Consider the following 16,558-nt stretch of genomic DNA (forward strand, 5'->3'; position numbering starts at 1 on the left):
TAGCTAGAGGTGGGGGGAGGATGGGAGCCTTGGGGAGGGGAGCAGAGTCCACTGGACTGACCCATCCTGAGCTGACCAAACAGTAGTGGGGTCAAAAAACTAATGACCAAGGGGACAGAGCTACTCTGTTACCCCCAGGGGCTCCTCAGTGGGAATACAATCTGGAAACATTTCAGAAACACAATTCATTTGCTTGTGAGTCTACTGAAGACAGGTGATTTGCCATCCTTCCACACCTGGATCAGGAGAATGAAAAAGAAAGGATAGAGCTAGGAATATTCAATACCTATCTTGAACAGTGACATACAGATCAATTTCTTTTGGAACCTAGAGAGTACTAGATAGATGTTAGTCACCTGCTATTCTTTCTCAATTGAATAACAGTTGCAAAACAGCTCCTTGGCTTTAAAAAAAATATTCCAGTAATGCTACTTTCAACCATTAACTTCTTCATCCCTACAAATATAGAATACTCTACACCCCCCACATACATACAATACCTCTCTTTCCAAATGGAAAGAAGTGGGAAATCATCTACCACTAATCTCCTGGTAGAGAGGCTAGGCCTCAAATTGGGGTGGATCAAGGAAGAGGTTGTGGAGGTGAATCCTAGACTGGAGAGGGGCCGATATTGTAAAGGGAGATCTATAGTTGAAAGTTGCCTGTCATATGCATAATTGAGAAGCTCTTCTAGTATGGCTGGAAGTGGGAGGTGGGAGTAGGGTGGAGGGGTATCACTGTTCAAACATCGGAGTCTATAATTAGCTTTGGCAGAGAGAACCAAAAAGGTGGAGGCTTAGAGTACACCCCCTAAATCCCACCAGAAGGTCTGAGACAAATGGTGACAATGTACTAGGAGGGTGAGGGTGTGTGTGTGTGTGTGTGTGTGTGTGTGTGTGTGTGTGAGAGAGAGAGAGAGAGAGAGAGAGAGAGAGAGAGAGAGAGAGAGAGAGAGAGACTGGGTATAGCCCCTTAATCTTTCTTCTAGAGAAACATTCCTGTCAGCTAAGTCATTTTACCAATTTCTCTGCCCCTTCTCCCCTTGGCACAGAGTACTACATGTTCTAGATTATACCCCATGTAGTCTGCATGTCAACATGCAGTTCTCATGTCAGTATGAAGAGATCGGGACAAGAAGCCTATGTAGTCTAGAGGAACTGAGTTTGGTGTCTGTGATTCCCAGCTTTAAGAAAACTGCCAACCCAAATCCTAAATCAAAACCTTTTAAAAGAAACTTTAACTTCATGGTGACTTACCGCTGTGTCTAGAGGTCAAGTGTCAGTCTGATATCCAGTGTTGTCTACTGTCTGTCAGCTTTATCCAAGGGTCCCATGTCTCCTTTTCCATGTCCCTTTTCTCTCAACTCCAGTACTGAGCCCTAGCTACAATCTGTCTGAGGCCAAGGAGCTAGAAAAGATTTGGGGGTTGAGGAGTGAACATACAACCAAAGGGATGGACAGCTGGGGATGGGGGAGAGAGGCTGAGTTGAGGTGGAAGGAGGCCTGACCACTGAGTTGAGAGTTTTAAAAATAGCCAGGACCATAATTCTGGGGGGAGGGAGCAGGGGAGCAGAAAGAGACTTGTATCTTTGAGTGTGTGTGTGTGTGTGTGTGTGTGTGTGTGTGTGTTTAGAGAGATCAGGGTAGTGGCTGTGATAGGGAAAGGGGTCAGATATCCAGTTCCATCCTGTATGAAACTCCAGTCACTGTCTCATCAAGGCAGTCCTTAGGGATTGCTAAAACAAGGTCCTGCCCTTGAGGAATTGGGGCAAGTATTTGGATATGTCCCCACTTCCCAGGCCCTTTGAATATTGCCACCAACTCTCTACAGATGCCATTTGGGGGTGGAAAGCAGATATCATTAAATAAAAACTCCAGCAGGAGATAAATCCCTCCCCAAAATTCTTCACCCCCCCCCCTAGGCTTTCAAAGTAGGGCCAAAGAAACCAGCTGCCCAGAGAAATCTGAGCCTAGAGTTGGTGAGAAGCTGGGGCTGTTAAAATATATCCCCCCCACCCTAAATCCACATTTAGCTCTGATCTGTGCAGCTGCTGTCTGCTCTCCCTCCCCACTTTCCCTCCTATTGCTCTCGCTATTATCCATTCCCTCCCTTCCAATAAAATAAAATAAAATAAAACAAAGAATATAACTAAATTGCTAGGGGAAGGTACTAGAAAGTGTGCATGTGTAGGACTGGGAATCTTCCTCTGACACCAAATCACACGGATAAAAATCATTATAGTACCACACAAGGAAAAATTAAAGATTGTTTTTCCTTCTAAGAGGAAAATGTATCATAGGTCATATATTTGAAGCTGGAAGAGACCTAATAAGTCATCCAGGTTTTTTGCCTCAGATTACAGGTGAAGAAACAAAATCAGAGATCTGTTTTACAAAGTCACATAGGGGGGTGGCTAGGTGGCGCAGTGGATAAAGCACCGGCCCTGGATTCAGGAGTACCTGAGTTCAAATCTGACCTCAGACACTTGACACTTACTAGCTGTGTGACCCTGGGCAAGTCACTTAACCCCCATTGCCCTGCAAAAACAAAACAAAACAAAGTCACATAGATAGTAAAAGGGCAAAGCTCTGATTTGAACTCTACTCCATAAAACATTCTATTTACTTAGTTAAAGAAATTAAGAGTTGAGAACATAGGATTACATTCAGTAGAAAAAAAATATGAGTTGTTTTTTGTCACTGACAGTTAATGGAGAGAGAAGAGAGGGAAAGGGAAATGAATTGGGTAGAAGACAAAAAAGTAAAAACAAAAACAATTTCGTGGAGTACTAGCTCCATCTAGTGGCCTTTTAGCATATTGCAGCTCAATACTTTTAAGGTCATGTTTTCACATCCAACAGCTTATCTTTGTATTTCCCCTGGTGGTCAGAAATAAAGTCAGGGACTAAATCTGCCCTATAGCCCAAGATTTCCAACCCTTAACACAGATGATTGGTTTAGGCATGGTGGCCAATGTCAATAATCCCTGCTGTTGGGCATGATGAGGCTTGTGGATCCATCAAGTTGGTGATTTCTGAGCAGCAGGAGGCTAAACTGATTGGCTAGATGTACCAAATTGAGCAGCAAAGTGGTGAACCTGTAACAGAAGGGCAATGTTTTTAAATCTTCCTCACTGATTCATTATCACACTCACCACAGTGACTATTATAAACTTTTTCAAGTCTCCCTCTACTATCTCAATCTCATTCACCAAAAAAGTCCAGTCTGTTTGTCAAGAATTCCTTCTTATGTCCTCCTCAGCTTGCATTACTGGTATGTCTTCCTTAACTACCTCCACCTTCATTTCATCCTTGTCTCATATGAAGTAGTATTTCTCCTTGTTCTCTTGAATCCAGGGCCAGTGCTCTATCCGCTGTGCCATATAGCTGCCCCCCTTCTCCTTGTCAAAGCTAATCCATCTACACCTACCATTGATTGGACTTTTGTGCCATCTTCTCCAGCAAACTGACCTCTTTCTCATTCTTACACTCTTAATTTTTGGGGTTTTCTTCCTATTCACTGACTGCTTCCTTGATGCCTACAATATAGCCATGGGTGCCTCCATTCTTAACAAATCCTTAGATGATCCAGCCATACCCTTCAGATATCACTTTATACCTCTCTTTTTTTCACTAAAATCCTTGAGGAAGTCATCTAATAGGTGTTTCTACTTCTATAGATGAGAGAGTATCCAGGATGAAAAGGTTTTCAACATCATGGAATGCTGCAGAGAATTCAAAAAAGGATGAAGACTGAGGAAAGACCATTGGATTTGGCAATTAAGAGATCATTGGTTGGGGGCAGCTAGGTGGCGCAGTGGATAGAGCACCAGCCCTGGATTCAGGAGTACCTGAGTTCAAATCTGGCCTCAGACACTTAACACTTACTAGCTGTGTGACCCTGGGCAAGTCACTTAACCCCAATTGCCTCACTAAAAAAAAAAAAAAAGAGATCATTGGTAACATTGAAAAGTTTCAAGTGAGTGATAAATTCAGAAGCCAGACTCCAAGGGGCTGAGAAGTTAAATGAGAAGAGAGGATGTGGGAACAATGAGTATAAACAGGTATTTAGGAGTTTGGCTGGTAAAGGAAGAGGTATAGGATGATAGCTTATAAAAAGGTCGGTAGGGTTAAGTGAGGATTTATCAAGGATCAGGGAGACCTGAGCATATTTTTAGACAGGGGAGAAGGAGGAAGTAGCTAGGGAAGACTGGAAAATTACAGAGAGGGGCAATCTATGAGAACAGGTGGGTAGGGATGGCATCAAGAGTACAAGCAGAAGGGGCAGTTTAGGTGGCTCAGTGGATAAAGTATGGCCCTGGATTCAGGAGGACCTGAGTTCAAATCTGACCTCAGACACTTGACACTTACTAGCTATGTGACCCTGGGCAAGTCACTTAACCCTCATTGCCCCCCCCCAAAAGAAAGAAATTGGGTTGGGGGCAGCTAGGTGGCACAGTGGATAAAGTGCTGACCCTGGCTTCACTGAGCATCAGTTCACTTAAATCTTTCCAGGTTTTTCTGAAATCTGCATGCTCATCATTTCTTATAGTATTCCATTACATTCATATACCACAACTTGTTCAGCCATTCCCTAATTGATGGGCATCCTCTCAATTTCCAATTCTTTGCCACTACGAAAAGAGCTGCTATAAATATTTTTGTACATGTGGATCCTTTTCCCTTTTTATGATATCTTTGGGATACAAAGCGAGTAGTGGTATTGCTGGGTCAAAGAGTATGCACAGTTTTATAGCCCTTTGATCATAGTTCCAAATTGCTGTCCAGAATGGTTGGATCAGTTCACAACTCCACCAACAATGCATTAATAATCTAATTATCCTACATCCATTTATAATTTTCCTTTAATGTCATATGAGGCAGTACCTCAGAGTTGCTTTAATTCACATTTCTCTAATCAATAGTGATTTAGAACACTTTTTTTTCATTTGTTTTGTTTTTGCAGGGCAGTGAGGGTTAAGGGACTTGCCCAAGGTCACACAGCTAGTAAGTGTTAAGTGTCTGTGGTCAGATTTGAACTCAGGTCCTCCTGAATAAAAATCCAGTGCTTTATCCACTGCGCCACCTAGCCGCCCAGCCTTTGATACTTTTGATACTCTTGATACTCTTCTCTCTAGGTTTTCCAGATACTACTCACTCCTGATTCTTCTATTATTTATCTGCTCATTCTTTCTCAGTCTCCTTTGCTAGATCTTCATCTGGATCACACCTTTTAATCTTAGATATACCTCAGGGTTCTTTCCTGGGCCCTCTTTCCTCTCCCTCTACACTACTTTACTTGGTGATCTCATTAGCTCCCCAGTTACCATCATTGTGATGACAATTCTCAGATCTGCCTATCTTGCCCCAACCACTCTGTTGACTTCTAATTTTGCAAATCTAAATGCAGACATCTACAACTGGATGTCTACTAGCCACCTTAAACTCAATTTGTCCAAAATAGAACTCATCATCTTTCTCCCTAAACCCTCCCCTCTCCCCCTTGCCCCACCTCCCCTATTACTGTTAAGGGCAACACCATTCTCTTATTTCCTCAGGCTCATGACCTAGGAGTTATCTTGGACTTTTTCCTGTCTCTCACTCCCCGACCCCCCTCCCCCCACCCCTGCTTTTCTAATCTGTTGCCAAGGCCTGTTGATTTTACCTTTGCAGCATCTCTTGAATACAACCCCCTCTTTCCTCTGACACTGCCCCGGCTACATTGCCGATCCTCATTATGGCACAACTAGATCATTATGTAGCTTGATGGTCTGCCTCCCCAAGTCTCGCCTTACTCCGGTCTATCCTTTATTCAACCACTAAAGTAGTTTCCCTCAGGTACAAACATGTCACCCTCTTTCTCAATAAACACCAGTGACTCTCAGTTGCCCCCAGGATCAAATACAAAATGCTTTGTTGGGCATTCAAAGCCCTTTATAACTTAGCTCCCTCCTACCCAGACATCTACTTTTCTTTTAAAATATTTTTATTTAAAGTTTTCAGTTCCAAATTTTATCCCTCTTTTCCCTTGTTCCTCCCTGAGGCACTAAGCAATCAGATATAGGTTATACATGTACAGTTATGTAGAACATTACTAAATAAGTTATTTTGTTTAAGAAGACGAGTAAAAGAAAAAATGAAAGAAAGAAAGTGAAAATAGCATGCTTCATTCTGTGTTCAATCAATATCAGTTTGGAGGTGGAGAGTATGCTTCATCATTAGTTCTTTGGGATTGTCTTGGATCATTGTATTGCTGAAAATAGTTAAGTCATTCACAGTTCTTCATCAAACAATATTGCTGTCACTGTGCACAATGGTCTCCTGGTTCTGCACACTTCACTATACATCAGTTCATTCAAGTCTTTCCAGGCCTTTCTGGAATCATCCTGCTTGTCATTTCTTATAGTACAATAATATCCCACCACCATCATATACCACAGCTTGCTTAGCCATTCCCTAATTCATGGGCATTCCTTTGATTTCTAATTCTTGGCCACCACAAAAAGAGCTGCTATAAATATTTTTGTACAGATAAGTCTTTTTATCTTTTTTTTGATGTCTTTGGAATATAAACCTAGCAACAGATACCTACTTTTCAATCCTGTGACACTGGCCTCCTAACTGTCCCATAAACAAGATACTTTATCTCTTAGCTCCAAGCATGCCTCCTCCACTCTGCCTACTGATATCCCTAGGTTCCTTTTTTTTTTTTTTTTTGGTGAGGCAATTGGGGTTAAGTGACTTTCCCAGGGTCACACAGCTGGTAAGTGTCAAGTGTCTGAGGCCAGATTTGAACTCAGGTCCTCCTGAATCCAAGGCCGGTGTTTTATCCACTGTGCCACCTAGCTGCCCCTCCCTAGGTTCCTTTTAAACCCAACTATAATCCCCAACCCTTCTTAAGTCTAGTGACTTTTCTTTGTTAATTACTTCCTATCTATTCTGTATATAACTTGCTTTTATAAATACATGGTGGGCCAAAAATCACGAAGGAGTCTGATGTTTTAATAACTTTTTGAAAATTATTTTTCTTTTTTTCATATATATACATACATATATGTGTGTGTATATATGTTTCCTATATATACCACATATGATACTATGGTATTGTAAATGAAAAACAAAAAGGAGTTATTAAATATTGAAACCCCTTCTTGACTTCATGACTTTTGGCCTACCTGTATTTGTCCACATGTTGTCTCCCCCATTAGATTATAAGATCTTTGAGGGCAAGGACTGTCTTTTGCCTCTTTTTCATATCTCTGGTGCTTAACAGTATACCTCACACATAGTAGGCTCTTGATAAATGTTGATTGATTGACAGTGTGTACATATACATATGTATACAAATATGTGTGTATGTATATATGTATATGTGTGTGTATTTATAATCCTTGTCCCAAAGCCCACTTATGTGGGACCTTCTCCTGGAGATGAATGTCCCACCTTTTCTGAGGGCAGAACAGAGTTGGAGAAAGGTGAGAGAGCTTCAGCCTTAGCCAGCCCCCTTGGGGGTCTTCGTCAGGATTCTTCAAGCAGTGAGCCACTTTGGGTGCTTCTGGCTTCCAGCTTTGAGAGGGAAGATGGACGAGACCAACCTCATTTCAGGTTACTGAAGGAAAGAGTACTGGGAAGACATGGGAGGAATGGATAGACTCCATCATGTCCCTATTCCCAACTACTACAGTAGAATCTTTGGAGAGTTTCACCTTGGGTGAGATCTAAGATACTCTTAGTTGAGCTGAGTCCAGTGGGAGAGTTCCTTCATTCTTTAGTATTTTGGATATTGTCTCCTATATTCTTTCTCTGATTCCTGGTTTGCCACCAATTTGGGTAAATGGCTATCTGTTGTTCTCTGTGTGTGTTCACTATGGAACCGGTATTTGGTGGGAAAGGGTCAAGCCTTAGGTATAGAGTTTAGGGTACTCCTTCCCCCAAAATGACAAAGTGATCAGAAGTTAGATGGAAATTGATCAGATCCCCACGACTAATAATATTCCAGGGAGCAAACAAATATATTTCTAGCCCAGTATCTCTTCTCTGAGTAAAGCAGAGGGTCCTCTGACTTTAACCTTTTGCTTCTGCTTGGGGCAGGAATGAAAGTCTCCCTTGTAGAAGGAGGGGTGAGGGGAAATGGTTAGATATGTCTATTCTGTCTCTCTTTGACTCACACAATGACAGCCCTCTGTCTATTACAGATAGCCCCTTGCTATACATGAGCCCACATCTTGCTACATATTGTCAAGATATTATTAGGAGACTCCTTGTTTTCCAGAGCTAAGGCCCAGCAAGCAGGCTGTGCTCTGAGCTTGGCATAACAATAATCCTCTGCACTGACCCTCTGGATGATCTCACCCTCTGGCAACATCATATAATTATTGTATTGCTTTGACCAGCATCAGGTGTTCTCTGACCTCAGACAGGTACCTGCTGTATTCATGTTCCAGTCATGAAGCCCTGCTATGAATCAAATTTGTCACATTGTTGCTATTACCCCTTATTGTCAGAGCTACAACTCACTGCGTAGCAATTGGCATAAGTATTGAGATCTTCCTACACTGCCTTTGTTTCCCCACTAGGGGCAGGGCCCTGGCTCTTTGCTTGCAAGCCATTTCTCTCACTCTGAAATTAAACTTCAGTTTGATTCCTGACTTTCCTGTCTCTAACCTGCTCTGTTCATCTCTGGCCATCCACAGGTTAGAGATGGGTTTCATGTGGTTGACTACACACACACACACACACACACACACACACACACACACACACACACACACTCTCTCTCTCTCTCTCTCTCTCTCTATATATATATATATATAGTGTGTATATAGTGTATATACAAACACATATATACACACATATGTTATACATATTATATAAAAGATATGGTATCATGTAAATTTTTATGTGTCCACACACATAAACATATATATGTAAATATATGCATATATATGTTTATGAAAGTTACAGAAAAGGTGCCAAGCTACATTGGCACAGTGAATATCCTATTGAGGGTTCCCTATACCAGTGAGCTCATAGGTGCAGTCCCTATCCCTCTCCCCATCTATAACTTATTTGTGTTCATTCTATTCCCCCTCCCCAATAGAATGTAAGCTCCTTGAGGGCAGACAGTATTTTATTTTGGCAAAAAGTTGGAAAGCCATGCTTAACCAATATGGTGGAAATTCTTTATAGCAGAAAACAACTCAGAGGAATACAGGCAAGAGAGGCTTCATCAGAGATGGCAAAGAGGCATTCCAATAGATGCTACTTAGTAGCAGGGCTATTTTAAGTAGGGTACATAGAATGGTAAGTGACTATGTTGGTATTTGACTGATAGTTTCTTTCTTCCTATCTTATAATTATTGTATTTGTACAACTTTGATTATGTTAGATTGTGGGAGGAGTCATGTATAAATATCCATTGTAAGGAATTAATTATTATTTGGGGTTTCTGTGACCCCATCTTTGGCTGGGATTGGAGGTCCCTACGCGCCCGGGCATGCTGGCCTCACGTCAGACACCAGCACACCTGCATGGGCCTGGCCAAATTATAATGAGTGAAGCCGCGCCATGCTGAGAAGCCTGGTGAGGACAAGTCAGGTGGTCTTCAGCATCTGGAACTCATCTTTGTAGAGACGCTTATTAGTTCTGTCAATCAGGGCTGCCAGCCAATTAGCTTGGGGGTGTGTGTATATGTGTGTGTGTGTGTGTGTGTGTGTGTGTGGTTGGCCCTGTTTCCTGTGGGAGAGGGGGCTTCTGGGAGAGAGAAGGGAGAAGAGCTCACTTCAGCACACTCGAGAGAGAAGGAGAGGGATCCTGCACAGCTGGATCTCTTTGAAACTGCTTTTCTGGGTGGTGGTGAGTTTGCAGGTTGTATTTTTTCCTTCCCCATTCCCTTTTTCATTGTCCCTAGTTCTATTAACCTTACTTGTGTTTAAATTTGTTCCCATTAATAAACACTGTTTTGTTTATTGAAAAGAGGCTGTTAATCTTTCTTACCCCAATATTATGGCAAGCTGCCCAATTAACTCTCCCCATACTAAATTTTGGCCCTAACACTGTGGATCCTGTAAGGGGGTAAAATTCTAGCTAATCTGTCTAAACTATCTAATGAATGGTCACCAATAAATTAGAAGCTTTAGCAAGAGTTTAGACTTTTAAGCATTTATTAAGGAGAATAAGAATTTGGTGAAGAGAGAGAGAGAAAGAGGCCTAGATTCATCTATCTATCAAAGGGAGAGTGCATTTTAGCTCCACTTTCCATGACAGTCCAGACGAAAGAGAGTGAGCCACACCTCCTTCATCCCACAAGCCTCCTGTGAAACTCACTACATCCCATCCACATGCACACACATCTCCAAGCTTGATTGACAGTACCCACGAACAAATGTCACTTCCTGACGCCAAGGACCTGACCTCATGGCTTGCCTTCAGACGCCTTCTCTTTATGGCGGAGCTTTCCTACAGTAACTCCCCAGCAGGTGGTGTCATTCCAATCGTTACAATCCTAAGGCTCAGGAGCCTTTGGGTCCTAGACCTGAGAATGGCTTTATTGTGAGACAGGACCCCTCTCTCAATAAACCCATTTTCTTTTGGCTTGGAGACTTCAGTTTTTTCTTCATCTAACACTGCGACTTAGAAATTTTTGCAACAAGAGGAAGTAGTGCACAATGAATCTGGAAATAGAGGTTGGGTCCAGATTGTGAAAGATTTTAAAAGCTAAACAGAGAAGTTTATATTTGATCCAGTAGGCAATTAGGAACTGCAGGAGTTTAGCAGCAATGTGGAGTATGTACCAAAGTGGGGAGAGACAAACTAGGGAGATAGATTATGAGGTTGTTGCAACAATCTAGGAGAGGTGCTGTGAGAGTCAAAATTGGATATATGGAGCATTAACCTCCCCCTTTTATACTTTTACACTTTCATATATATATGTATGTATGTATGTATGTATGTATGTATGTATGTATGTATGTATATATACACCTCCCAGGCCAATAAGAAAAAGAGCCTCTGAACTTTAGTTCATAAAGGATCAGGTTTTATTGCTTGGGAATTAATTAGACCACAAAGGTGAAACCAATTAAGGAAATAAGGAAGTAGAAATGCAGATAGATAGTCTTAACACTAAACTTAGGGTTTTCCATCATTAACTCACCAACTCAGCAGTCGCCCAAAACAGAGTACAAAACATGTGCTCCGCCAGGTCCCTGAACACCACCAGCCTGAAGTCAACCACCAGAGAGAGAGAACTTCCATTCCTGCCATCACTTTAAAGTTGGCATTCTGGAATTTCCTCGCATTTTCCTCCCCCAAAGGGGAGGTCCTTCAATAGCATGTGCAGTAGGGAGCAGCTAGGTGGCATAGTGGATAGAGCACCGGCCCTCGAATCAGAGGGACCTGAGTTTAAATCAGGCGTCAGACACTTAACACTTACTAGCTGTGTGACCCTGGGCAAATCAACCCCAATTGCCTCAAAAAAGATCCAAAAAGGGGCAGATAGGTGGCACAGTGAATAAAGCACCAGCCTGGATTCAGGAGGACCTGAGTTCAAATCTGGCCTCAGACACTTGCCCCACAAAAAAAAAAACCAAAACCAAAAGCATGTGCAGTCTCAGGGTGGGCCAGGTGTGCCCCCTCTCAAATGATTCAGCTAAAACTTTCGATATTAATCTTTACCACAAATAATTTTTACCACAGTGCTAAGGGCCTGAACTAAGGTAGTAGTTTTGTGAATACAAAGAAAGGGTCAGATGCAAGAGATAAAGATGTAGAAATGGCAAGATTTGGTTATGTAGGATGAGGGAGAAGTGAAGAGTTAAGATAACACTAAGGTTATAAACATGGGAGACTGAAAGAATGGTGGTGTTTTCTGTAGAAGTAAGGGACAGTGGAAGAGGAGTGGGCTAAGTTTAATATATTTATTTTATATTTATTTCCCTTGATTACATGAAAAACCATTAAGTCATGCAAAACATATTTCCATATTAGTCAGAATATGTTAAGTTTAAAATATCTTTCTGATATTCATTTTGAAATGTCTAATAAGCAATTAATGATTTTTAATTGAAGCTTAGAAGACCAACTTAAATGCAAAATATGGATCTGTAAGTCACTGGCATAGAGATGAAAAAAAAATCTGTGGGTACTGATAATGTCACCAAGACAAGGAGTGTAGAGAGAATAGGGGGCCTTTGATAGTCTTGGTGAACACCCACAGTTAGGAGGCATGATAGGGATGCTGAACTGAAAAAGGAAATGGAAGTAATAATCCAGCAGGTAACAAGAGAACCAGATAAGGGTAATGTCATAAAAACCCATAGAGGAAGAAGTCAATGACCTCTGTTCCAAAGAGAACATGTGAAGTTCTGAAAGTTAGGAGATCTGTCTACCTACCTGCCCCTACCACTACATGCTTATTCCCGAAGGAAAGAAAGCAATCATCAGTTCCAGTGGAAGCTTCCTGTGGGACCGGAAGAGGGGTGGTCCCCAAACACAGCTCCAAGCTAGGCCACCAGGCAGCTTCTGGATGCTAGTAACATGCTTTCTTTTCAGGGGGTGGCACCCTGATTCTCACATAACAAAAGATAAAACATGATATTGAAAAGCATTTGCAAGAATAAAATTAATGTAATTAGTATATAAGAAAGGAAACCATCAATTGGGAAAGATTCTTTATATCACAAATATCTATTAATTATAGCCAAACTATAGGCAACTAACAGAATTCTATAAGAGCAATAGCCAACCCCTTTAGATAATTCGTCTAAAGGAATATAAACAAATAGTTTTCAAAAGAGAAATTGAAAAGTATTACCGAAGAAAAGAAAAGAAAAAAGTATTACCAATCATTTGAAAGGATGGGAAATGTAGGAGATATAATTACCAAAAAAATCAATAAAAACTTATTTTTATAAAAAAGACAATCATTTGGAACTATGCCTCCACGTCACCAAGTTGCATCTCCTTTGACCATTACTAGGCCTATACCCCAAAGAGATGAAAGAAAAAGGAAAAGGACCCATACGTATGAAAATATTTATAGCAGCTCTATTTCCAAATCGGAAATTAAGGAAGTGTCCACCTATTAAGGAAATGTATTATAATTCTATTATATTATAAGAAATGATGAAACAGACAGTTTTGGAAGAAGCTGGAAAGATTTGTATGAACTGCTGCAGAGTGAACTGAGTAAAACTAAGAAGTTTTTATACAGTGACAACAATGTTACAAAGGAAAACAACTTTGAATGACTAGGACTGTGATCAATGCAGTGATAAAATACAGGTACAGAGGATTCGATATGAAACATTCTACCCACCTCCTGCCAGAGAGGTGATAGACTTAAAATTAGAACAAGTATACATTTTTGAACATGGCCAATGGGAAACTTTGTTTTGATGGATTATGCATACTCGTTATCAGGATTTTACTTTGCTTTTTCATTGCTTGATTGAATAGTGGGATGGAGATATGGCAAATATTTGTATAAATAATGAAGAAATGATGATCTTCAGGAGTTTTTCATTACATATATTACATCTAAAAGCACCATCTACTTGAGTAATGGGGGCTCACTCTGCTGGCCAAGTTTAGATCAACTGAACTGTTCTGAGACTTCTTGGGCAAATGAAAGGGAAAGGGAATGATGTCCACCTGTGTGGTCCCACAAGAACCCTCCTCAGTATTAGGAGTTTGGGGGGGGAACAGTGTCCTTTGATCTCAGTTTCTTACTTTGGGGTCACAGGAAGGTCATGGTCATTCAAGATGAAGCCACAGATTTCTATGGTGAAAGAAATAGCTCGAAGAGAGTAAAAATGGAGAGAGAATCTGTCACAGTGATGACCAAAGATGGAGGTTCTGGGTAATAGTCTCATTAGTTCTCATAAATGGTCACCTTCCTTCTCATATCTTCTTCCAACAAAACAGAACAGAACAAAGAATAGCTCATCCATCTCAGGCTCCAAAGTCAGCAAGTTAGAGGAAAGAAAGGAACTTCTGGTACTTATCCTTGGGATTGTAGATTCTAGTTTGTGTCCAGTGGAGTGTAGATGGTGCAGAAAGTGAGAGAAATGATTGATTGAGAAACCAGCAACTTGAAAGGAACTCTTGAGAAAAATCACAGAATCTCAGTTAAAAAGGACCTCAAGCCTAATGGTGTCAGTGACAAGTAGGCATCTAGCCTCTGCCTGAGGACCTCCACTGAAGGGAACAAACTGCCTCTTGTTAGGAAGTTTTTCTTTACATCAAGCCCCAAACTGCCCTACTCCCACTTCCACTCTACTTCTGCCTTTGGGTTAAGCAGAACAAGTCTAATTTCTTCCACAAGAAAAGCTTTTGAACACTTAAAGACTCATATCTCACCTCCAAGTCTCTTCTCAAGGTTAAACAGCCCCTCAGTGCCTTCAAAAATGATCCTTATGTAGAACTCTCAAGCCCCAGAGGTAGGGGCTTCAGTTCTGGGTTCACACAGACCGACTAAGGACTAAAGGAGGGGGAGCCAGACCCCCAAAGAGAAGAATTAGGCTTTGTTCCTTCTTGAATCATCTGCCTCTATTCCAGAGCCCCCAGGTAGAACCCAAGGTTCAGGCGCAGTCTCATCTGTGCAAACACCAGCTTTTGCTGCGGTGTACAAATGGCTACCAGGTGGGGAGAGAATCGTCCCTTGGGAAGTCTGAAGAAGTCCACTTTCTTGATAGAGGGAAAGAGAGAGAACAAGTTGGCCTTAATTTTCTTCCAATTTGAATTTTCAGAATAAGTTGAGAATTTACCTTACTCATCTTCATTACCTAGTGGTAATGAAAATATCCACAGCCAGGGCATAGGGATAAAAAGAACACTAGAGGGGTAGCTAGATGGCGCAGTGGATAGAACACCGGCCCTGGAGTCAGGAGGACCTGAGTTCAAATCCGACCTCAGACACCTAACACTTACTAGCTGTGTGACTTTGGGCAAGTCACTTAACCCTAATTGCCTCACTTAAAACATAAATAAAGTAAAAAAGCACACCAGAAAGCACCGAATTCTTCTTGTTAGAATTTCACATGAATCAAAATGTTGGATGGGACACTGATTTAGCACGTTTCTTTCCCTGAACACAGGTGAACAAATATAAATATTTGTTCTAGTCATGTTATTTAGCTTAAGAGTTCAAGGAAGAGAAAATTCCTGGGTGAAAAGTGACAGTAGGAGCTATGTCCTGCTACTACTTCTCAGAGGCGAAGGTGATCGCTGACAGGAGGTTGGGTCACACAACTGGCAGAACAGGAGATAGGGATTTGGGGGTGAGTTGGTCAGACAATGTAGCTTTGAGGTGAAGGTAAAATACTATAAAGTGTATTAACCTCATGGGAGACGATGAGCCATCATGGATCAGTGTCATGTTTTAAATGTTTTTCAACATGACCTTATGAGTCTTTTGGTTTTAAGCATTTCTTTTGTGGTAGAAGAAATAAATAATACTTTGTACATCGAGTACCCTTCTTGAAGGAATTATCAGTCCCTTTTGGGAAGGTGCTAGAGATGAGCCAAACCTAGAGATTTTCCCTGGGACTCTGGGAGGAAAGAAGAAGGTTGCACCGTGGCAACATCACCCTTATGGAATGAGGAAGGAATTTTAGCTCTAAGGAACTGAAATGCAAAGCGAATGCCTTGCTCTGCTTCTTCAGTGATTAAGTTCACCAAGAACCCACACTTTCTCTCGTAATCTCCAGCCGAGTTTTTCTCATTCCTCTCTCGTCCACCCAGCAGTGGCCCCCGCCTCTCCCCCACCTCCATCTCCCCTTCTGTACACCCAGGGACTACTGTAGCCTGAGTTCCAGGCAGGTTTCAGCGTCAGGAGTCACTGGAGGGGCAGAGAATTTCCTCAGGTTTTCTCTGGAAGCCACGCAGCTCCAGGCAGAAGAGAGCTTGACGGCAGAGCTCCGAGTTCTGGAGTGAAAGCTGCACTTTGGTGTAACTCTCTGAGTCGGAAAATACAGATCTAACACATATAGAGTAAAACAAGGAAATCCTGCTGTGTTCGTGCTACCAGAATGATATCAGACGAGCAGCTATTGTCTTCCCTGGTGGTCTAGTGGTTAGGATTCGGCGCTCTCACCGCCGCGGCCCGGGTTCGATTCCCGGTCAGGGAAGTTTTTTTTTAAAGTAATATTTCTAATTTGGAGACCTTTTAGCACCAGAAAAGATTAACTAAGTACAAGGATTCTCAGTCTTTTCTTCAACCTGCTAAACACGGGAGACCAGCAACAAAGTTTCCAAGAAGTTAGTTTCAATAAACTCTGCCGGAGAAATGAGTAGTTCCAGTTTCCGGCAACTCAGATTACGGCTTTAGTGAACCCTGCTACTTCAGTCTTAAAGCTTGGGGTGAACCCCAAACCATAACTCACCAGGCAATTTGGATACCAGAGGAGCAAGCAAATTACGTACAATGAAAATTTTTTAAAAATTCTTTCTGGAGTTACGAAAGCAAACGGGGCCGGAAGAGAAGCCCCTGCGGGACCAGTTCTAGCTCGAGGAAGAAAGGGTCTTAAGAGAAGCCGGAGAAAGAGGATGCTGAAGTAA

The 16,558-nt window shown here is 41.7% G+C and overlaps 1 protein-coding gene and 1 non-coding gene across 2 annotated transcripts in view; one reads left to right on the top strand and one right to left on the bottom strand.

The window, feature by feature from the left end:
• Nucleotides 1–1,412, bottom strand: part of HJV (hemojuvelin BMP co-receptor) — a 19,783-nt gene extending 18,371 nt beyond the window's left edge. The window contains exon 1 of the mRNA XM_044005552.1: nt 1,257–1,412. The gene's annotated coding sequence lies outside the window, so the exon portion shown is untranslated. The remainder of the gene's footprint in view (nt 1–1,256) is intronic.
• A 14,644-nt stretch (nt 1,413–16,056) lies between these two features.
• On the top strand, nt 16,057–16,128 carry TRNAE-CUC. The gene has a single exon. It is a non-coding gene; the product is annotated as a tRNA-Glu (tRNA).
• The last annotated feature ends 430 nt before the right edge of the window (nt 16,129–16,558 follow it).

Source organism: Dromiciops gliroides, chromosome 4, assembly GCF_019393635.1.
Source record: "Dromiciops gliroides isolate mDroGli1 chromosome 4, mDroGli1.pri, whole genome shotgun sequence".
Lineage (NCBI taxonomy): Eukaryota > Metazoa > Chordata > Mammalia > Microbiotheria > Microbiotheriidae > Dromiciops > Dromiciops gliroides.